Source organism: Oncorhynchus keta, chromosome 2, assembly GCF_023373465.1.
Source record: "Oncorhynchus keta strain PuntledgeMale-10-30-2019 chromosome 2, Oket_V2, whole genome shotgun sequence".
In the NCBI taxonomy this organism is placed as follows: Eukaryota; Metazoa; Chordata; class Actinopteri; order Salmoniformes; family Salmonidae; genus Oncorhynchus; species Oncorhynchus keta.
The window spans coordinates 79,867,835-79,892,833 of NC_068422.1; positions in this window are offsets into that span (position 1 = coordinate 79,867,835).

Consider the following 24,999-nt stretch of genomic DNA (forward strand, 5'->3'; position numbering starts at 1 on the left):
AGAGACCCTAGACCTCCACCTGACACAGCCCGCTACCAAAACCTGCGGACTCTCCTTCACTGCAGCCGACGTGAGTAAAACGCGGCTGGGGATGCTCAGATGCGCAGACCAGCTGGCTGGTGTGTTTACGGACATATTCAATCAATCCTTATCAAAGTCTGCTGTTCCCACATGCTTCAAGAGGGCCACCATTGTTCCTATTCCCAAGAAAGCTAAGGTAACCGAGCTAAACAACTACCGCCCGTAGCACTCACTTCCGTCATTATGAAGTGCTTTGAGAGACTAGTCAAGGAGCATATCACCTCCACCCTACCTGACACACTAGACCCACTCCAATTTGCTTACCACCCCAATAGGTCCACAGATGACGCAATCGCAACCACACTGCACACTGCCCTAACCCATCTGGACAACAGGAATACCTATGTGAGAATGCTGTTCATCGACTATAGCTCAGCATTTAACACCATAGTACCCTCCAAACTCGTCATCAAGCTCGAGACCCTGGGTCTCGACCCCGCCCTGTGCAATTGGGTACTGGACTTCCTGACGGGCCGCCCCCAGGTGGTGAGGGTAGGTGAAAACAACTCCACCCAGCTGATCCTCAACACTGCGGCCCCACAAGGGTGTGTTCTGAGCCCTCTCCTGTACTTCCTGTTCACCCACGACTGCGTGGCCATGCACGCCTCCAACTCAATCATCAAGTTTGCAGACGACACTACAGTGGTAGGCTTGATTACCAACAAAGATGAGACGGCCTACAGGGAGGAGGTGAGGGTCCTCGGAGTGTGGTGTCAGGAAAATAACCTCACACTCAACATCAACAAAACAAAGGAGATGATCGTGGACTTCAGGAAACAGCAGAGGGAGCACCCCCCTATCCACATCGACAGGACAGTAGTGGAGAGGGTAGTAAGTTTTAAGTTCCTTGGCGTACACATCACGGACAAACTGAATTGGTCCACCCACACAGACAGCGTGGTGAAGAAGGCGCAGCAGCGCCTCTTCAACCTCAGGAGGCTAAAGAAATTCAGCTTGTCACCAAAAGCACTCACAAACTTTTACAGATGCACAATCGAGAGCATCCTGTCGGGCTGTATCACCGCCTGGTACGGCAAATGCTCCGCCCACAACCGTAAGGCTCTCCAGAAGGTAGTGAGGTCTGCACAACGCATCACCGGGGGAAAACTACCTGCCCTCCAGGACACCTACACCACCCGATGTCACAGGAAGGCCATAAAGATCATCAAGGACAACAACCACCCGAGCCACTGCATGTTCACTACGAGGTCAGTATAGGTGCATCAAAGCTGGGACCGAGAGACTGAAAGCAGCTTCTATCTCAAGGCAACAACCACCACTAACATTGAGTGGCTGCTGCCATACATGTAAAAAAAATGGATCACTAGCCACTTTAAACAATGCCACTTAATACAATGTTTACATACCCTACATTACTCATCTCATATGTATATACTGTACTCGATACCATCTACTGCATCGTGCCTATGCCGTTCTATACCATTACTCATTCATATATCTTTATGTACATATTCTTCATCCCTATACACTTGTGTGTATAAGATAGCTGTTGTGGAATTGTTAGGTTAGATTACTCGTTGGTTATTACTGCATTGTCGGAACTAGAAGCACAAGAATTTTGCTACACTCACATTAACATTAATATTATCTGCTAACCATGTGTATGTGACAAATATAATTTGATTTGATGAGGAATGAGTGTTCACATTCCAATGGTAATCACTCTCTCACGGTCATCACTTTGACTGCAGCCAGAAAAACACCTTTGCTTGGTGTAACGGATGTGAAACGACTAGCTTAGGCGGCTTTTGTGGAGCGATGGGTAACGATGCTTCGAGGGTGACTGTTGTCGTTGTGCGCAGAAGGTCCCTGGTTCGCGCCCGGGTATGGGCGAGGGGACGGTTTAAAATGATACTGTTACATTGGCTCAACCCCCATCCAAAACGTCAAAAACAAATCGACAACACCACCCACCACTACCATTCCATTCTCAATGGATAAATCACTAAGGCTTCGCCATGATCCAATCTTTTTCATCCCCTTTCTCCCTTGTTAAACCTACAACTGAAATAAAAAATCTGGTACAAATTTACTAAAAGAAGAAAAATAGTGATAAAGGAAAATGTTCACCCAGGGGGCAAACAATGGGCTGGATATTTCAAACCATATCCAAGCTCTGTTTTCCTTTCCATCGTTTTGTGTATAATTACAGCTATCTACTCTGTCTGATGTGCATTAGCAGCTTGAGCAATAGCCAAGGCACTTGAACAGACTAAAGGACCAAAAATGTACTGCAAAGTCTTTTGACATGACTTGGCCGGGGTTCCAACAGCGTCAAAACGTGGGTAAGCTCTGACGCTTTCAGCCTCCAGATAAGGATCAACTTCAAATGTATTTATATAGTCCTTCGTACATCAGCTGATATCTCAAAGTGCTGTACAGAAACCCAGCCTAAAACCTCAAACAGCAAGCAATGCCGTGTTGAAGCACGTTGGCTAGGAACAACTCCCTAGAAAGGCCAAAACCTAGGAAGAAACCTAGAGAGGAACCAGGCTATGAGGGGTGGCCAGTCCTCTTCTGGCTGTGCCGGGTGGAGATTATAACAGAACATGGTCAAGATGTTCATAAATGACCAGCATGGTCAAATAATAGGTCTGGGACAGGTAGCACGTCCAGTGAACAGGTCAGGATTCCATAGCCGCAGGCAGAACAGTTGAAACTGGAGTAGCAGCACGGCCAGGTGGACTGGGGACAGCAAGGAGTCATCATGCTAGGTAGTCCTGAGGCATGGTCCTAGGGCTCAGGTCCTTTGAGAGAGAGAAATAGAGAATTAGAGAGAGCATACTTAAATTCACACAGGACACCGGATAAGACAGGAGAAGTACTCCAGATATAACAAACTGACTCTAGTCCCACCGACACATAAACTACTGCAGCATAAATACTGGAGGCTGAGACAGGAGGGGTCAGGAGACACGGTGGCCCCATCCGATGAAACCCCCGGACAGGGCCAAATAGGAAGGATATAACCCCACCCACTTTGCCAAAGCACACTGCCCACACCACTAGAGGGATATCTTCAACCACCAACTTACCATCCTGAGACGAGGCCGAGTATAGCCCACAAAGATCTCCTCCACGGCACAACCCAAGGGGGGGTGCCAACCCAGACAGGAAGATCACATCAGAGGCAGAGAATCCCAGTGGAAAGAGGGGAACCGGCCAGGCAGAGACCGCAAGGGCGGTTCGTTGCTCCAGAACCTTTCCGTTCACCTTCACACTCCTGGGCCAGGCTACACTCAATCATATGACCCACTGAAGAGATGAGTCTTCAGTAAAGACTTAAAGGTTGAGACCGAGTCAGTCAGACACGAGGCTAAGTGGAATTGAATTGTACATAACAGCCCTCAAAGAACTCTCTCTTCCAGTAATTTAATATATACAACTATTAATGCCCTGTGCTTGTAACGTTAATGGAAATAAATTAAACAAAATTCATATTTGTCATTAGTACTGACAAAAAAACATCTCAAATGATGCTGTTACACTGTTTTATAGCATTGATTGTCTTTTTAATCAGGATCATAGTCAAGATAAATAGGTTTACTTCCATCAGAAATCACAAGGTTGTGAACAGGTCTGAATGGTGGAAACAGATTAGTAATAGCCTGTTTAATGTAACTAAGCATGGTGTGTGTGTATATGTGTGCATGCTTGGGATAGATCCATCCAGCCAGCCCAGGCCTGATGTGGCTCGCCGGCAGCAGTTGACTCGACAGCCCTGCCAACCGTTGTCATTTCCTGGCAGCTAGATTACTCTTGGGGTGGCATTTTCACAGTTGTCAAGTGAAGATTTAATGGCCAATTATCCTCAGATAAATATATCTCTGCAGAGATGAGGGAACCATCAGACGATTGGGAGAATATGGGTTCTTCTAATTGTTGGGCTAAATAAAGAGGAGAAAAGAGGGACAACATGCCTGGTCAGAGCCCCAGGAGACTGGCTCCCCTTCCTACTACCCATCAACCACCACTTCATCAGACCCGAGACAGAGACGGCTGTGGAACTAGCCTGTAATAAACATCATTGTCTGTACTGTAAATCATGTGTTACACTCCTACAGTACAAAGTTACATGGCTTCATTAAAAAGGGTGTCACCACCGTTCTCAGAGAGAGAAAGAGACGCCACTGGTCTTTTATTTCCTCTGGCAGCGTCTGTGACAGGGAGGGAAAGAAACTGCTCACTCAGAGGTGACATCCATGCCAATATGACTGTACCGCAGGAGCTATTTAGAAAGAAAGAGTTCATGAGCAGGCCAGTGTAGGGTTACGGAAATGACATACAACAAAAGCCCCAACAATTTCCCTCTCGATACCCAACTTCACCACCTTACTCGCCCCCTCACAAACCCTACCACTCTGAGCCTGCTAGTAGAGCCAGAGAAACATGAAGGCTAGCTAGCCTAGCGGTGACAGAAAAAGGCTGGTTTAAGATCCATGTAGGTGGACGTCTATGTTGCTAGCAGGTTTGCAGTGTATTGCTGTCTGTCAGTGGGGATCTGGGGTGGCGGGCTGAGTGGCCTGCAGAAATGTCAGCTCAGGTTAATGACAGTGGCAGTCTCAATCGCTGTGGCGGGGGAGGGTGTATGTGTGCAGGGTGGTGCAGGGGATTTAATGGCTTTGGCACCAGGAGGCTCTGATAATGATGCTGGGTGGCAGGGAGCACGTGTCCTCTGACTGCAGTGATGATTTAACCCCCTGCTACAAACACAAACACACACAAACTCAGTGAGCCACTGTACCACTGACATGTGTTACACATGACGAGCCAACATGGGCAGTGGGGCTTATCTGTGTCACTGTGTCATCTCCTCCCAGCCAAGAGTACAAGTATAGCTGGTATGACTCTAGCTTACTGTAACACTGTACCTTATGCTCTGGGGTTGAACACTGACAATGGCTATGTCTGTCCCTCCACAGTTTCAAACTTAATAAGGAACCTCACTGTCCCTCTGCAGGATTAATGAGTGTGATGTTAGTGCTGTGTGTTATGAACAATACAAATGTGATGTTACATCACATGTTACAAACTACTGATGCAGGTAATGAGAAATTACATCAACAGAGAAAGAGAGCAGTCATCGTAATCTCTGCGACATCTTCATAGATTTAATCAGAGCTGACATATGCAAATAGGACCCTCCAAAAAATACATACTAATTATGTTGCAAAATATCTGAGTATAGAGTTTCAGCTGAGACATGACAATAAGCGATGGATTTAGCAGAATGATTAAGTTCTCCCTCTCATCGGCTCTATCATCATCTTTGTTGTGTACAGTCACGGCTCAACCCTGCCACTCTATTAATTATGCAGCAGGCCGCCCTTCAGGTAAATCTCATTTTTATCAAAGATAATATTCTGCTATTCAACCTGAATCACACCACCAAGACATGACTGATTATACCCTCACACAGAGGAAACCACCAAAAGAGAAAGAGAGAGAGAGAAAGAAAGAAAGAAAGAAAGAGATACTTGTTGATAAACCCCAGGGTGGATTCATTTCCATTAGCCAGATAACAGCAGCCATTCCTTATGACATTAGCCCAGGCTGATGGACTGAGACCTGAGACCTGGGAGAAAGGGAACGGTAATCTGTTTGTCTGACTGTGGGCCTACAGTGCCTTGCAAAAGTATTCATCCTCCTTGGCATTTTTCCTATTTTGTTGCATTACAACCTGTAATTTAAATTGATTTTTATTTGGTTTTCATGTAATGGACATACACTAAATAACACTTAACTAAATAACATATGTATTTACCCCTTTACTATGAAGCCCCTAAATAAGATCTGGTGCAATCAATTACCTTCATAAGTCACATAATTAGTTTAACAAAGTCCACCTGTGTGCAATCTAAGTGTCACATGATCTCAGTATATATACACCTGTTCTGAAAGGCCCCAGAATCTGCAAAACCGCTAAGAAAAGGGGCACCACCAAGCAAGTGGCACCATGAAGACCAAGGAGCTCTCCAAACAGGTCAGGGACAAAGTTGTAGAGAAGTACAGATCAGGGTTGGGTTATAAAAAATACCAGAAACTTTGAACATCCCAAGGAGCATTTTAATCCATTATTTAAAAAATGGAAAGAATATGGCACCACACAAACCTGCCAAGAGATGACCGCCCAATAAAACTCATGAACCAGACAAGGAGTGCATTAATCAGAAAGGCAACAAAGAGACCGAAGATAACCCTGAAGGAGCTGCAAAGCTCCACAGCAGTGATTGGAGTATCTGTCCATAGGACCATTTTAAGCCACACACTCCACAGAGCTGGGCTTTACGGAAGAGTGTCCAGAAAAAAGCCATTGCTTAAAGAAGAAAATAAGCAAACACATTTGGTGTTCGCCAGAAGGCATGTGGGAGACTCCCCAAACATATGGAAGAAGGTACTCTGGTCAGATGAGACTAAAATTGAGCTTTCTGGCCATCAAGGAAATTGCGATGTATGGCGCAAACCCAACACCTCTCAACACCCCGAGATCACCAACCCCACAGTGAAGCATTGTGGTGGCAGCATCATGCTGTGGGAATGTTTTTCATTGGCAGGGACTGGGAAACTGGTCAGAATTGAAGGAATGATGGATGGTGCTAAATACAGGGAAATGCTTGAGGGAAACCTGTTCCAGTCTTCCAGAGATTTGATACTGGAACGGAGGTTCACCTTCCAGCAGGACCCTAAGCATACTGCTAAAGCAACACTTGAGTGGTTTAAGGTGAAACATTTGAAATTGTTTTGGAATGGCCTAGTCAATTCCAAGACCTCAATTCAATTGAGAATCTGTGGTATGACTTAAAGATTGCTGTACACCAGCGGAACACATCCAACTTGAAGGAGCTGGAGCAGTTTTGTGTTGAAGAATGGGCAAAAATCCCAGTGGCTAGATGTGCCAAGCTTATAGAGACATATCCCTAGAAACTTGCAGCTGTAATTGCTGCAAAAGATGGCTCTACAAAGTATTGACTTTGGGGGGTTATGCACTCTTAAGTTTCAGTTTTTTAAAATTATTTCTTGTTTGTTCCACAATAAAACATGTTTTGCATCTTTAAAGTGGTAGGCATGTTGTGTAAATAAAATGATACAACCCCCCAAAAAATATATTTTAATTCCAGGTTGTAAGGCAACAAAATATGAAAAATTCCAAGGGGATGAATACCTTCGCAAGCCGCTGTATGTGACCACATTTGTCCAACTTGTCTCAATAAGTCTTAATGTATTGTAATCACAATCATCTAGATCACCAATATACTCCATGTCTTCACCCTCGTCGTTGTCTTCATCATCACCACCATTATCTGCTAACTCTTCCTCCCATCCCTCCCTCTCGTCTCCTCTCTCCTCCCCTCCTCCCCCAGTAGTGGTGTTTTGGTAAAATCACTGGGGAAGCCAAGCCAGGATAAATAGCCATATTACAACCTATGTGTTGTGATAATTACGTTGTTTGGTCTATAACCTGATAGTTATATATGCCTTGTGACCGTGATATATAGGCCTAAGGCCGAGACAATACGTAGTGGACAGTGGCAGCATAAATTCAACCACACCTTTGTTTTATCACAAAACCAGAGAGCAACCTCTGTCCTGTGAAGTCCACAAAGCATATTGTATGTAACAAACGGTTACATGACCTACAGCATGGTCATGCAAGTTAATGTTGCAGAAATCTTCAGACGAATAAACAACTATGGATTTAGAACCACAGAGAGTTAGGCTACCACAAGTCACAAAGAAAACAAAAGATGCCTCCACTATTCCAGCACCATTTCAAATGTACAATTTTCTATGCTTAGTCTATTACAGTGACAACTAAAAGATACCAAAAACAATTTAGTCCAATCATCATAAGCTAAATATGATGTGGCTGACCATGGTACGGAATTCTGCGTGTGTGTGTGTGTGCTTGCAAATAGAAAAAACATGTTGTTGATTCACTCTACTTGTAGAGAAACGCCATTGCCATCCTCCTCTCTTTCATGTTGCCGAAACCTTCTATAATAATAATATGACTCTGTCATGCAGTACAAGCTTTTAGTTTTTGTTGTCCTAGGCTACCTGGCTAAAATACTTGCTTGCTACCTTGACTTCCTTTCATAGGCAACGATGAGCCAGCTAGTTAACATTGGCCTACTACATCTAGCTACATATTGAACTTCCATCCTCTCAGCCAAGGGATACAATGTATGAATTAATGGTTGGATCAGAATAGCCATTATAATCATTGGCCAGTAGACCTATGGAGAATTAAGTAAAACTACAAATCCAAATAATTATCTCCATCCATGGCTAATTTAGGAAAGAGACCATTTTAGCTAGCTAGCCACTGGTGGACAACAACACAATGAGATGCAACAATTCAATGTTCTTCTGTCAATGACATTTAGCTTTTGATGTATTTCGTGTGAAGCCAAATCCAAACTGACTTCCCCTAACACTTTTCTTTGGTGCACCAGGGCCATTCACAGATGAGCTCGCTCAGTTTAGCTCAACGCTGATTTTATTTTTATTTTTTTATCAAGGGAGGCCAAATGCTCGCTGCTTCAATGCTATGGGCGGCAACAATATCATACTATTGTTGTCCAGACTGCATCAGCTAGATGGACTACACATACAGAGACAGAGGGGCGCTGTTTCACACGCTTGGATGCTTTCTCCGGTGAGATACTTTCAGACACTTTATTTTATGTTTTTTTCTTTGTACATTTTTCTGGGGAAGCCTGGCTTCCCTTGGCATCCATGAATACACGTCACTGTCCTCCCCAGTCTCCACCATCTCACTTGTCCTATTTACATGATCACCATTGACATTGTAATGATTTGTCCCATTATGCATGCAGAGTTGGATTGAACAGGTCTGAACAGCCAACAGCCGTGTTGACACAATCCTGACAGCCTGGCACGCTCGGTCACATCCCTCCCAGCCTGTCTCAGGTGGGATCTCTGGTTCCCTGGTTCTGCATAGCCCTTCATTTACATTGGATTACGGTAATGTGCAGCCTTATGGGTGTCACTTCCTCTCCTCTTCACAATTTGGGGAGCGGGTACAGCCGAGCCAGGGTGTACAGGCCTAATTGTGGTGCTGCTGCTACCTGGGCTGGCTGCTCATTGAGCCCTGCTGGCAAATCAAGTGGGGCAGGCAGAGGCTACATTCCAAATGGCACCCTACTCCCTATGTAGTGCACTACTTTTGATCAGAGCCCTATGTGCCCTGGGTAGAGAGTAGTGTACTATGCAGGGAATAGGGTGTCATTTGAAACACAGACAGAGAGTGGTACTGAGCATGGCTGGTGGTTGGTGTCTGGTGGCTGCCTCCCATCCTGTCTCCCTTCCTTCCCCAGACTCATTTGTTTGCCTCCAGTTGTCAAGCGTGAATATCACTGTGTGCAAATTACCTGCCTGCGCCTTCAAGGAGGCCCCTCCTCCCCACCCACCCCGCTCAACTGACGCCTGTTATGTCCAATTAGACTCCCAGCAGCTCTGATCAGCTTCCTCCAACTTAGACTACCCGCACTCTCTCTCTCTCTCTTTCTCTCTCTCTCTCTCTCTCTCTCTCTCTCTCTCTCTCTCTCTCTCTCTCTCTCTCTCTCTCTCTCTCTCTCTCTCTCTCTCTCTCTCTCTCTGTGTCTCTCTCTGTGTCTCTCTCTCTCGGTGTCTCTCTCTCTGTCTCTCTCTACTGATAGGGCCCGCTTACCTACACTCAAAAAATTAGGGGTTCAACAAGTGTTCATCTAAGATTCTCAGAGTTCTTTGAAGTACCTTAGGGGTCTTGGCGCTGAAAATTGCCCCCAAAAGGTTTTTTCCAAGAACCCCATAGTAGGGGGCTTAGTTGTTGAGGGTTCTTCTAGGAACCTAACTGCCCAACTGAAACATTTGGATTTGAATTTGAAAGGACAGCAGGAGCAGGCACTTAACTGAAACATGTAAAGATCTCCTCAATTTACGGTAAGGTTTATGATCTAAATTGATATTGATTTATAATGATACAGAAAATGGACACTAAAACAGAAAATGGACACAATTCAATGGATATTTAATGCATATTTTGTTAATCATCTTTATAATTACTATTTTTTGGATCCACAGACTTCACCCTCCCTCCACCTCTGAGTTTTCCTCATATTTAGATTTTTTTATTCTGCTTTGACATTTAAATCATCATAAACACTGAGAACTAAAATATAGTGTTATTGTTGTTATTGTTATGCATATTATTATGAATCATAATATGGGAGGGGGGGATAAAAAATGAACCCCAAAAGGTTCTTCAAAAGGTTTTTTGAGGATCCATTAAAAGGGGTTCTTCGAAGAACCCGTTTAAAGCTCTATTGGAAGAACTTATAGGGGTTCCCCCACTGTTTAAATTTGAAGGACCCCTAAAGGATATCCCAGGAACCTGTTCTTTTTAGAGTGTAGACTCTCTGCTGGGTTTCTGCCGTTTCCTATGCACAGCATATGCATCCCTAAGCACACACTGTACATTATCTTTTTGATCCTGACTCTGAGTGCATACGTTGGTGATCATACACACTGATATGACAAGTGCCACTGTGATACAGTATATCCACTGTTCTCAGTGTAAAGAGTAGGAGAATGAAATGGTAGATCATAGTGTCTCTCTGGAGAGAAGTGTAGTCAAGACACGCTCAATCACAGGTTTAACAATGCCTCTGGTAGTTACTGTATCATGTTGCTAGTGTATTGGTGTATTGCATAAAGACTATGGTGGTACATTATGTGGGACTGTACATACTAGCTGGATTGGGTTGGTTAGCTCGAAATGTAAGATCTCCTGCTGTTTACTGTTTCACTGTTGCTGTTGTTGTTTCAGTCTTTGGATAGTTGTGGTTCTTGACATAGTCCAGTTGTAGAGGCAGCATTACTCAGACTGTGGCTACGTGGGTTACCCACATTACGATGAGCAGCAGCTCTAGGCTCAGACCACCCCTGGCCTTTAGCTGTACCAAACAAAGGGAGGCAGAGAGAGTTCAAAGATGGTTTTGTTATGTGTGGTGTCATGTTGGCCCAGGCTGGATGCTTTCATCTTATCTCTCAACGATGCCTCTCTGCCCAGAGGGATGATGTCACAGTGGGGTCAAGCTATACATATAAGGATATGAAAGAGAAGGCAAGATGGCTGCCAAGAGGCTTGTGGGAAGAAACACATTTACCTCAGCTATGCCCTGAGAGACACCATGTGGCACACACAGGCTTATACGCCCACAGAGCCTGAACATAGTCCTTCAGTAGGCCCTGTGGAGTGGCCATAGGCCTGAGTACAGAGCACTGTCTCAATAACAAGCATTATAATTCTAGATTTCCAGTTTGTGAATAGAATGGATGCAGTCAAGGAACATGAGAACATTATAACATTTTTTTTACAGTACAATCATACAGGTATTGACAGTACAGACTTTTGAAGGAAAAAGGGCAAAGACAGGCGTGCTCAGTATGGTGTTCGGTGTCTAGCTGTTGGATGCCAAACATGGCTGTAAATGTCAGTGTTGAGCTGAGTGGCGTGTCGAGGAAAGGATAAAACTGCTGAAACTAGATTCCCATTTCTTTTGATTTCTTAAGCCACTTGTGTCACAATGTTTCATACACGTGTCTTTCATCGCTTGTACTTTTGCCTCCACATCGCATAAAAACACAACACATGCAATCATGCAAACTAGCTACTCCTTGTGAGACATTCGTTCTGCCTGGGTAGCTAGCATGCCCTTTGTTTTAAAGAATCCCCAATGTTTTCTACCCACACCCACTTTAGAGAGGAGTGCAGAGGAAAACCCAGGTACTCAGACTGGCGCTAGGCTCCATGTGTGAGTGTGTTGTGATTGCTGTCTACACTATCTCCCTGTTCCTTTCTTCTGGAAACTGTACATGTACGTAAATCTCATGTTTTAAAGATTCTTTTAATGGGAATCAAAGTCTAAATATTTCAATAAGGCTGTTGTATTATTCAGTAGAGTCATCTGACAGAGGTAGAAATCCATGCGCCACACTCCACTGCCATGCAGGTACATGGCTTCAGCCCGCAATATTACAAGGATTAGCATGGCATATGAAATATTTAGTGGATATCTCTCCCTTCTAAAAACCTAATAAATCAAATGACTGCCAAATGTCATTAAAGTGATGGTCCTTTGACTGCGTAAGAAAAGAAGGCTTTTCATATTCAAATGTGGGGAGAAAGAAATGAAAAGGAGGAAAGGTTACTTGGTTTAGCTGACAACCCCCAGTGCCCTACATTGGCGGTTAAGGGGTAGAGGAGCGATAGGAGGAGAGAGGGGTGGTGATGGAGAAGGTATTGTCTGATGTGCCACTCGCTGGCGTCTTACTGGCACGTCGTCCCCCCTCTCTCCCGGCGCGGTGCAGGGAGGGCGTCTGGCTTGTTGTTTTGATTAGTCAAGCACTCCTTTAGCGAGGTGTCACCGCCCTGAGCGGCGGGCGAATCACATGTGGGACTAGTGGGACGGCCAGCTGTCTTTCTGGGTGTGTCCCAAATTATACCATATTCCTTATATAGTGCACTACTTTTGACCAGGACCCATAGAGCTCTGGTCAAACATAGTGCACTATGTAGTAAATATGATGCCATTTGGGAGACAGCCTCTGTCACCCCCTGTCACCGCCATTGTCTGCTCTCCTCCGCTGGATGAACAGATGATGGACAGATGAATGGCATGTCCCTTTCTTACTCTCCGCCCGCTCTCTCGCTCCGCCAATACAGAGGATTCATCGATATTCAGCCCGTCACCCACTCCACCCGCCCCCCAACCTTCCCTTATGTGTTCTCTGTCATTATGATTCATTCATATGTAAACACAGAGATAAAACATATGGGACTCATTTCCAACAAATCATCGGTGACCCAGGCAAACTTCACTCAACGATATCCATTGTGAAGGATGTAAGACACTTGGCATCTGTCTGCGCTTCAACTATTATTGCCTTATTCATTACCAAAGTGTGTCACAGAACAATAACCAACAAATGAAAATGGATGTTTCTTTGTAATCCTTGTGTCATAAAGGAAAGTAAGTGATTTCCGCTATGAAGATGAGGTTATGATTATGCTCCTGGTCCAGGTCTCTTGAGACAATGGGGGGAAATGATCTGATTACAGGAAAATTAGACAGTGTTTGTTATAGGAGGTCTACAGGGAAAGAGGCTTCACCTTTCACTACATCTGAGCACCTTGACTGACACCTGTCCTAGTTAAAAACATCGTCAACAATGACATGAATTTAAAAAGAATGCACTGAACCAACACCAACGTATATACTGTACCTTTGCCTATACATGATAAGACTCCCTCATAAGGCCAAGGTATGGAAATGTGATAAACAGAATAAAACACACATCTGGTTGGAGGAGAAAAGAAAAGCCTAGCTAGCTCCAGGACAAAACAAATGTCAATTTTTGATGTCGTGAAACAGGAACTAGGGGAGCTTTTTCTTAATCAATGCATTATACATCAAATTACTAATGTTAACTCTAGATAACTTGAATATGTAAAATATTCATGCAGAGCTGTCCAAAGTTTTTTATTCCTTCTCTTCTCTTCTTCATGTTAACTTGACTTTTTCCCTCCATTAATTATCATGCCCAGGAGGTTTTCAGGGAGAGCAGGGAGAGGAGAGGAGCAGCCATCAGCCTGAATCATCTTGACAAGGCGGCATGGCCCAATTACACCAGAGCTCCATCCAGCTTTGATGTGGCGGAAAAGCAGAGAGATAGGGGCAAATCGCACAGCCATATTATGGTAATGATGCGATTTAATCCTGCTACTAAACTTTATGTAGCTTGTTTAAAGAAATATGCTTACACTAATTACAGAGACTGGGAGAGAGAGGGGTTGGGTGGGATTGGGTGGGTCGGAGGGTGGGGGTGCTGGTGCTGGTGATGGGGGGGGCAAGGATGTTTCGACTCTAAAAATACAGCTCATAAATGTTGTAAATGGAAATGAGACAAAGTGAACTTATCTCAGTTTAATTATACATCCAACATCGGTGAAAAGGTGAGGGGGGTGTACATACGCAGACTTAGAACCTATTGGGTGATCATCTTCAATTAACTCACAGGAAGAGAGAAAGAGTAGTAGAAGAGATAGAGAGATACAAATATAAATGGAAAGAGAGATCCAGAGAGAGAGGGAGAGAGAGAGTAGTAGAAGAGAGAGATAGAGATACAAAGAGAAATGGAAAGAGAGAAAGGGAGAGAATGGGGAATGAGAGAGAGCGACTGTGGAAAAAAGAGAAAAGGAAGAGTGGGTAAAAGAGGGGGAGATCCAGAGAGATATGAGAGAGTGGGTAAAAGAGGGGGAGATCCAGAGAGATATGAGAGAGTGGGAAAAGAGGGGGAGATCCAGAGAGATATGAGAGAGTGGGAAAAGAGGGGGAGATCCAGAGAGATATGAGAGAGTGGGAAAAGAGGGGAGATCCAGAGAGATATGAGAGAGTGGGAAAAGAGGGGGAGATCAGAGAGATATGAGAGAGTGGGAAAAAAGAGATATGAGAGAGTGGGAAAAGAGGGGAGATCCAGAGATATGAGAGAGTGGGAAAAGAGGGGGATCCAGAGAGATATGAGAGAGTGGGAAAAGAGGGGTGATCAGAGAGATATGAGAGAGTGGGAAAAGAGGGGGGGATCCAGAGAGATATGAGAGAGTGGGAAAAGAGGGGGGGATCCAGAGAGATATGAGAGAGTGGGAAAAGAGGGGGAGATCCAGAGAGATATGAGAGAGTGGGAAAAGAGGGGGATCCAGAGAGATATGAGAGAGTGGGAAAAGAGGGGGATCCAGAGAGATATGAGAGAGTGGGAAAAGAGGGGGAGATCCAGAGAGATATGAGAGAGTGGGAAAAGAGGGGGAGATCCAGAGAGATATGAGAGAGTGGGAAAAGAGGGGGAGATCCAGAGAGATATGAGAGAGTGGGAAAAGAGGGGGAGATCAGAGAGATATGAGAGAGTGGGAAAAGAGGGGGATCCAGAGAGATATGAGAGAGTGGGAAAAGGGGAGATCCAGAGAGATATGAGAGAGTGGGAAAAGAGGTGGAGATCCAGAGAGATATGAGAGAGTGGGAAAAGAGGTGGAGATCCAGGATATGAAGAGTGGGGGGAGATCCAGAGAGATATGAGAGAGTGGGAAAAGAGGGGGATCCAGAGAGATATGAGAGAGTGGGAAAAGAGGGGAGATCAGAGAGATATGAGAGAGTGGGAAAAGAGGGGGATCCAGAGAGATATGAGAGAGTGGGAAAAGAGGGGGATCCAGAGAGATATGAGAGAGTGGGAAAAGAGGGGAGATCCAGAGAGATATGAGAGAGTGGGAAAAGAGGTGGAGATCCAGAGAGATATGAGAGAGTGGGAAAAGAGGGGGGATCCAGAGAGATATGAGAGAGTGGGAAAAGAGGGGGAGATCCAGAGAGATATGAGAGAGTGGGAAAAGAGGGGGAGATCCAGAGAGATATGAGAGAGTGGGAAAAGAGGTGGAGATCCAGAGAGATATGAGAGAGTGGGAAAAGAGGGGGAGATCCAGAGAGATATGAGAGAGTGGGAAAAGAGGGGGGATCCAGAGAGATATGAGAGAGTGGGAAAAGAGGGGGAGATCCAGAGAGATATGAGAGAGTGGGAAAAGAGGGGGATCAGAGAGATATGAGAGAGTGGGAAAAGAGGGGGATCCAGAGAGATATGAGAGAGTGGGAAAAGAGGGGGAGATCCAGAGAGATATGAGAGAGTGGGAAAAGAGGTGGAGATCCAGAGAGATATGAGAGAGTGGGAAAAGAGTGGGAAAAGGAGATCCAGAGAGATATGAGAGAGTGGGAAAAGAGGGGGAGATCCAGGAGATATGAGAGAGTGGGAAAGAGGGGAGATCAGAGAGATATGAGAGAGTGGGAAAAGAGGGGAGATCAGACAGATATGAGAGAGTGGGAAAAGAGAGGGATCCAGAGGATGAGAAGTGGGAAAAGGGTGGAGATCCAGAGAGATATGAGAGAGTGGGAAAAGAGGGGGAGATCCAGAGAGATATGAGAGAGTGGGAAAAGAGGGGGAGATCCAGAGAGATATGAGAGAGTGGGAAAAGAGGTGGAGATCCAGAGAGATATGAGAGAGTGGGAAAAGAGGGGGGGATCCAGAGAGATATGAGAGAGTGGGAAAAGAGGGGGAGATCCAGAGAGATATGAGAGAGTGGGAAAAGAGGGGGAGATCCAGGGAGATATGAGAGAGTGGGAAAAGAGGGGGAGATCCAGAGAGATATGAGAGAGTGGGAAAAGAGGGGGAGATCCAGACAGATATGAGAGAGTGGGAAAAGAGGGGGGGATCCAGAGAGATATGAGAGAGTGGGAAAAGAGGTGGAGATCCAGAGAGATATGAGAGAGTGGGAAAAGAGGGGGAAATCCAGAGAGATATGAGAGAGTGGGAAAAGAGGGGGAGATCCAGAGAGATATGAGAGAGTGGGAAAAGAGGTGGAGATCCAGAGAGATATGAGAGAGTGGGAAAAGAGGGGGAAAGGGGGAGAAGGGGGGCTACAATGAAAGCATGATAATGATCAGGCTGTAATTAACTTGTCACTTCAATTACAGCTCTTCAGATTGGAATTGTCTTGGGTTGCGGCACAGAGCCCTGTCTATGCGCCTGGTTAATTAGTCCAGCGAGTGGCCGTGCCCGCTCCTGCTGCATCTCTCCCCACGCCGCCGTCACGCCTGCAGCACATTCGTTTATTGTTACAGGTGATTGGTCATTGGCTAGCATGGAGCCGCCATACACACACACATCAAATACATTATGAAGCTGTGTGCTGATCACTCATCAGAGAGAAGCCATCAGAATCACCTAGACATCCTCCAACAGAAACTAACTGAGACGTCAGTCTTGATAGGTTAGAATATAGACACTGAAGATGATGACTGAAATCCACTGAATTATGAATAAATACATCAGAGAATATCCACACAGCTACAAGTGCAAGAGGAGGAGTTGAGAAATCAACCCTGACTGGCTAAGCTAGCAATGAACACACCTGGCTGGCTAAGCTAGCAATGAACACACCTGGCTGGCTAAGCTAGCAATGAACACACCTGGCTGGCTAAGCTGGCAATGAACACACGTCTGATATTTATTCTGCTCATCATAGGTCAACACTGAGAAGTGCAATGAGAACCGTGAACCACCTCCTCAGGGATCTGTACACAGCAGCGGGGTGGCCACCATTACAGCTAAAGTTACAGAGAGCAAATTACCTGAATAATGGAAGCCATGTTACATCAACATGACACCAAACACATCTGTCTTTGATCTCAAAACATTGACCAAATTTGAACATATCCTTTACTTTGATAATAATGTTCCCTTGTCCTTTATCCCAGGGCTTGATGTCCTCATTTATGACCATTCCACCTGGTTGGTCAATCAATCTCCGAAGCAGCAGGCCTCAACCCATATGTTCAAAAGGTGACAAGGTACATCACATGGAATCCCAGACGGTGTCAGCATTCAGACTCTCTCATCTAAAGTAGCAACAATGGGAGTTAGGGTTTAAACGCCCATATGAATATCACTAAAAACAACACAAACACATTGCAGAATAGACACCTATCTGTATTCTTTCTCAGGATACAAGTGTGCCTTTGGTAGTATCTGCTGTATATTCATGTATTACTATGGTAAACATCAACTGCTATCAAGAGGTACAAAAGGCAACATCAGGAACTGTTTTGCATCTTTCTTAGAAGTGCAACAAAGAGATGAAGGATTCTAAGAAATACTTAACTACATGAAAATGCAGTGATAAAAATACACTATTTAGACAAATAGTACAATCTCTAGAACATTCTGTCCTCTGTGTTACCTCTCTTTCTCTCTCTCTCTCTCTCTCGTTGTGGAGAGACGTTTCTCCAGGGACTGATGAATTCTTAGCACTGAGTTAAGATTCATCTCCAACAGAACACATTGTTACGACTGCATGTATTATCACAGCTCTCTGTGAGTGTGAGTACACAGGTAGGCTAAGGAGAACTTCCACTGCTGTTATACATTATTTATAGTGTGTTGAGCATTTTGGGCAAGGTAATATACGCAATGGGGCTCACTATACTTTATCAATATATCTGTCTTCATTCAGGCACAAACACAAACAAGTCGATATAAACAAGGAGTTATGCTTCCACTTAAACCCAAAATACCTTCACGTTTTATGTTGTCTGACACAATATGCTCTTAAAACATTTGTTGGTTCATCCACCCCAAACCACTGCAGTAACCCACCTGGCATGGGGCAGCCCAATGTGAATGGGCCAGTGTTGGCAGATGGAGAGTATTGATTTATCCAGCTCAGTTGTTGCCAGAGCATCTTCACCATCAGAGGAAGAATCCTGAACCAGCCTGCTATTTCCTGTCTTCTTTATTTCTTGATCCATTAGCTGCTGCCTGGGAACACATGAGGCACATGAGAGATGTGTGTTACAGCCGAGCTTGAAAGCAGACAGCTTGTATGAGGCTGGCCAATGTAAGCTCTGGCAATTGTTGTCCTGAGCTAACCAGTCGACTTCAGAAACGGACAGTAACAATTTACCATGGAAAAGTTATGGAGGCAGGGGATTTCTAACACCAGGGGTCAGGCAACAAAGTTCATAGCCAACATGACAGAACTTTGTAAAAATCAAGCTGAACAATAGATTTGATCAACATAGCAATGTATTATTACAGTCAGTATTGATCAAGTAAAGGTTAGCTTCATAATTGCGATGATTGATGGTTTAGAGGGAGTCCTAGGTGAGTCCTAGGTGAATGGTAGATCCTAGGTGAATGGTAGATCTCTGGTTAGAAGTGGTTAGAAGTTACACACTTGTACGAAAATATTGTTCCTCTGTGAATGTCTGCCATTAGAAATATGTCATCCACTTGAGGTCATCCTGTCTTGGTCACTAGAGAGGACTGGAGAAGACTTGGCTATGAGCTGCCGGTTGGTGGTTTGAGAGGAACTTGATGACACAAACAAATTACTGCCGGACTCTGAAGTTGTGTCCCAAATGGTGTCCCAAATGGCACCCTATTCTCTGTATAGTGCCCTATGGACCCTGGTCAAAGTAGTGCACTGCATATGGAATAGGGTGCCATTTGGGACACAGCCTGTGAGTCGAGCCTATTCTTATTCACAGTGGACATCTGTCTGACAGAGGTCGAGCTCCGACCTCAAGCCTAGCTAGGCTTCTGATGTGGTATTGTCTGATATTGTCATTACTCGACAACATGCAAATATAGTGGTGGTGTAACAATATGTTTATGAGGTTGAAATTCATGTTTTTTCTTTTATTCTTTTCCATTGACAACATTGTGCAATATAAAATGTAAAAAATATATATATTAAGATATGGGATGAATCAAACAACCGACCCTCCTGTGTTACACAATAATCCTCAATAAGAAAATCCAAAACCTACAGAAGACTGAAGTTAAAATGTTTTCCCCACACCACCCCTTCATGATCCATCCGGATTATTGTTAACTGTGTAAAGTCTTGAGTCTTCGCCCAAAACAGCACACCTTCCCCTTTCTTTAGTGGGCCTCTGGTGCGTTTCAGATACTGGGAGAGGCAAGTGATAATTTGTAGAGCAATCTGTTTTTGATATTGTTATAATCATCCATGTGAAAGACACCTAACACCAAGGATGACAACAGAGAAGGGAAATGCATACCTCATGTATAACCTGGCATGAAAAACCTGATGGGAGTCGAGAAGAGATAGAAGATTCAAATTAGCCCTGTTATCATATTAGCTCTTCCACGGTGACTAGCCAACAGAGTTGGGTTCAAATAATATGTGAAATCATTCAAATACTGTTAGCGTTTGCTCTAGCCTGCATGGACTGCCAGATGGGCGAGTTTACAGTTTTGGGGCTATTCTATTAATAAATGTAGCCAGGCAAGGTCAATCAAGCACAGATAAAGTATTTGAAAATATTTTAAATAGTACTTGAACCCAGGTCTGCTAGTCAATGGGTGGACTGCTAACCTGAACCTGACCCAACCCTACAGTAGATGGAGGCTCTGTGCTGTGTCTCAGATCTTTTGTTCAATATTAGCCAATAGCAACGTCATCAATCTAGCTCACTATGGCCACATTAATTCTTCTATTCTCATTTGCCAAATTGTAACCCTACTTACAAGTAGGGTGGACATCACATTAGCGAGGAAAACTGGAAATCAGTCATTTACCGGGGTTTGGTTTTAGGTTAAAAGACACAAGGATCAAGTCTGACAATAACTTGGTGATAGCAGCTGTTATGTTGATTCACATCGAATCAAAGCCTTCCATGTGTTTCTTTCTGGGAGGGTAAGATATGGAAGAAGCACAGCCAACATGTTTTAAAGTTGCCATAAAAACAAGTCTCTCTCCTCACACGGTCATTACGTGGGAGGGGGAGAGTTCAGAACCCTCACAGAAACACATTGTTGAAAGCTGGAGCAATAAATGCTGAAAACTGCAAACAACAACAGAATACACGGCCATGTTGGAGAGGAGAGATGCAGGAACGTGAGAGGTGACTGTTCCCAGATTGATTTATGAGATAATGCTGATGATCTCCCACTACTTAACACATCTGTACATGTACCCAAACACATACACACATGCAGGCACACTCATGCGCACACACACACAACAAGAAACACTGATACAAACACACAAGTAGTATTTCCACATAATCAGCATCACAATCAATTAAACTACATTGAATTTATAGAGCACATTTTAAACCAGGCCTAAAAATGACATGAGAGACAGATGATGTAGAGGGACCACTCCCTATCTACCTCACCAAGTACATTCCACATGACAGTTGGTGCATCTGAGCTCATCTTGTGTGAATTGTGGTCTGGCACATAACAAGTATGGCAAGGAAGAGCTACAATCATGGATACAGATGCTCTCATACCTCGCTTGTAAATAAGGCCTCAGATAGATCAGATACACCGAACATAACGGTCAAGCAAAAAATGTCCACGTTCAACATCCTTCAATCTGTCATTGCAGTAGTTTGTGAAAGTCAAAAAGTGATGCGAAAAAAAGTAAAATACAACCATAAAGTTATCACAGTCCTCAGATGGCGTTGAGTTTAGTTTACGAGAATGACGCCATACCAACACCAGATCTGTGTGTTATTAGAAGTGACATTGTCATTATACACTGACACAGCATCCCTGCTCCAGTGAGGCATAAAAATGTCCTACTAAAACGGCAACATAAACACGCTGATAAATTACATTTATATGCCATCAAGCTGCGACATTGGCTGACACTATAATGTTTCTTTCTGGGCTCTGAGCTCTGCTGAGGAGAGGAGGCTCTTTACAGTGGTTCTCATTATATGGTTCTCATTATCCACTCCGGGAGAACGAGCGCTGCAGAGATACTAATGAAATATACACAGACAGCGACCTTTGTAAAGTCATACAGCAAATTAGAGACTGAACCAACTCTAGTCAGGAAGAGGCTGGAGAAGAGAGGAAGTGATGAGAGGAAGCGAGTGATAAAGCTCTACTGGTGTATACCTCGCTGAGGTTTCACTGTAAAAAGACAGGATGGTGGAGGGTCAGATGTGTTTTTTCCCTTTACCTGCCTGATATCAACATTTTCAAATAAAATACAGTGATCTAAAAAAAGATATTTACCTAAAGAACTCAACCTGTTAAGAAGGTGATATGGACTCTGGGTCAAGCACTGTCTGACATGCAAGCTAGCCGTCTGCATTGGAAGCTGATGGGGGTAAACAGTTCACAAAGGTCACTCGCTCCTGTCTCTCTTCCAAAGATCTCAGAAAGAAAGCGATCTGTAATGTAATGGAACAAACCCTTGGGCCTGAGCAGTGAGCACAGATGTACTGACCGGGGAGTTGGAAAAACACAAAAAACAAGGGCTTGAATCCACTGGGAGTGTTGGAGGAATTTCTATAATGGCTAATGTCTTAAATAGGCCATAAGAAATAATACAACACAGAGCATGACCACATGACGCCAAAATATGAGAAAATGGCTAAATAACAGTTACACTCTGGATTCCTGAAAAATACTCAACTCATTAACCATTGAGGTAATAGGCTAATTTCCTATTTTGCAGACTTAGGTTTATGGGACAAAATCAAACATACTTTTTTTATTAAAAATAGGTGTGTCCAGCAGACAGTGCCATAAAAATGATATTTGGTTTCCTTTAATGTATCACCAGAATAAGCTTGTATTCTTGTGGTATTATTCTACAACTGTAAAGGCACATTCAACAACAATTATAGAAATGGTCAAGATTTATTGCCCAGACCAAATTAATTTCTGTTTGACCTCGGGGTTCACTCAAGCAGTCATTTTCATAAATCCATGCTTGAACTGATTTATTGAAAAACCATAAGCAGGGTTCTCCAGACGATCTGTGAATTTGCTGACTGAGTTGGTGATGGCTCTATGTGTTTTAGACCATGGTATATTACGGTTCTTTGAAGCTTAACTGGTCATTGGCAATGGAAGGGTCAGAATATAAAACTCTGACGGTTATGACTCTCACAAGGGCCTGTAGCCCTTAATAGTAGTCTGATTATAATAGCCTCTAGTCTATAGTCATCTAAAATCAGTCAGAAAATAAAATATCCAGAGGTGGTAATGGGAAAGTTACCTCAAAGTCTTTGAGGAATAATTTCGGCACTTTGTTCAGCGTCTTTTTGCCTATGGCAGGTGCCCTTTCTCACGCTCTCACTGTGAGCATATGGACCTGTCCAGGAGAGGCCCTAGTTGAAGCCAGAACCAACCGCAAGCTGCCAAAGCACTGTCACACCTGAGTACAGAAGATCAAAGAGACTAACAGTGCCTACAACCGCACAGCTGCTGCACGGGCCAAGCTTTCACCACTACTGCTGCTCCCTGCACCTTCACACATGTGTTTCCAAGGTCGGCCACTAACACGGCTGTTTACCTGTTATAGCTGGATCTGGGGAACCAGTGACTGAAGGACGGAAGGACGGACAGACAGACGAACTGACTGACGGACGGTCATGGGAACTTTCAGCCATGTCTCCATGCTGTTATATGGGGTTTCACATTTCAGACCTCTGGTTTGTGTAAGTTTTTGTTTGTTTGTTTTCTTGTTTAATCGTGGAAAGCCACAAGCAGAGGGGAGAATGCCAGGAGAGAGCTTCTGCCATCTTGCTCAGCCAAACCAAACCAGTGGGGCTTAATTGCAGTGGGGTTTCCACTTGTAATACAACAGCTTTGGCTGGCAATAGAGAGAGAGACAGGCAGCTTTTCCTAGCAGCGAGTGGAGGAGCAAGGCGGAGGAGGAGTAGAGAGTTGTCGGCTCGGCAGCAAGCTCGGCGGTGCTCCACATTGGGACCTACGTTAAGAGAATTCCGCAGGGAATTAAATACTGAGTTAAACCAGGCAGCAACCTCTCTCCACACCACAAAACATCCCCGAAAAAACACTCTGCACTGTAAATTCATCTGAGCAACAACTAACGAACAAACAAACAAATAAATAAACAAAGAAGTTGACAGATATTGATAATGGTTTTGGCGAGAACAGTGTTTTGGAAATGTGTGTGTCATTATGGTTCTGTTAGAGATTTGGGGTCGTGGAGGTTGGAGGGAGAAGGACACAGTGGTTTGTATTGGTCTGCTGCAATGCAATCCCCATTTAACAAACATCATTTAAGTAATGTTATTGACTTCTCAATCTAACTAAACCTTTTTAGCCTGGATTGAGTTGGAAAAAATCACCAAGGGTTCTCGTAATGCTATAAGCCCTTTCATTTCCTGAGGGGAATTTATCTTAGTTCCTCTACAGAGAACAGACAGTGAAATGTGGGACTCTGTTCTTTACACGGTGTACTTTTCTTTTGCTTTAATCAAACCCACCTCTTAGAGAGAAAGAACATGTTGAAAGACACACAGAGGCCTACAAATAAAAACTATTATCAACCGTTCTTCGCAGTCTTCTTTTGTGACTGTCAACTTGTAACAGTGCATTGGCCTTTTAGCCATATTGCTTGAATGTTACTGTGGCCCTTTGGCCATGTTACTGTGGCCCTTTGGCCATGTTGCTTTGGCCATGTTGCTTTGGCCATGTTGCTTTGGCCATGTTACTGTGGCCCTTTGGCCATGTTGCTTGGCCATGTTACTGTGGCCCTTTGGCCATGTTGCTTGGCCATGTTACTGTGGCCCTTTGGCCCTGTTGCTTTTGCCATGTTGCTTTGGCCATGTTGCTTTGGCCATGTTGCCCTTTGGCCATGTTGCTTTGGCCATGTTACTGTGGCCCTTTGGCCATGTTGCTTTGGCCATGTTGCTTTGGCCATGTTACTGTGGCCCTTTGGCCATGTTGCTTTGGCCATGTTACTGTGGCCATGTTACTGTGGCCCTTTGGCAATGTTGCTTTGGCCATGTTACTGTGGCCCTTTGGCCATGTTACTGTAGCCCTTTGGCCATGTTGCTTTGGCCATGTTACTGTGGCCCTTTGGCCATGTTGCTTTGGCCACGTTACTGTGGCCCTTTGGCCATGTTGCTTTGGCCATGTTACTGTGGCCCTTTGGCCATGTTGCTTGGCCATGTTGTTTTGGCCATGTTGCTTTGGCCATGTTTTTTTGGCCATGTTACTGTGGCCCTTTGGCCATGTTGCTTGGCCATGTTGCTTTGGCCATGTTGCTTTGGCCAAAATGTCGTTTTGCCTTCAGATCAATACCAAGAATCCAACTTGCTCCATACTAATATGGGTCTGAAGACAATAACAATTAGGGACATTAGATTATTACAATGATATTACTAATCAATACATAGTACAACATGGAAACTGTGAATGAGCTCACCCAGTCTGCACCCGATACATCACACTACAGTACAATATGCTTTTGATCTTCTCCCTCATATTCCT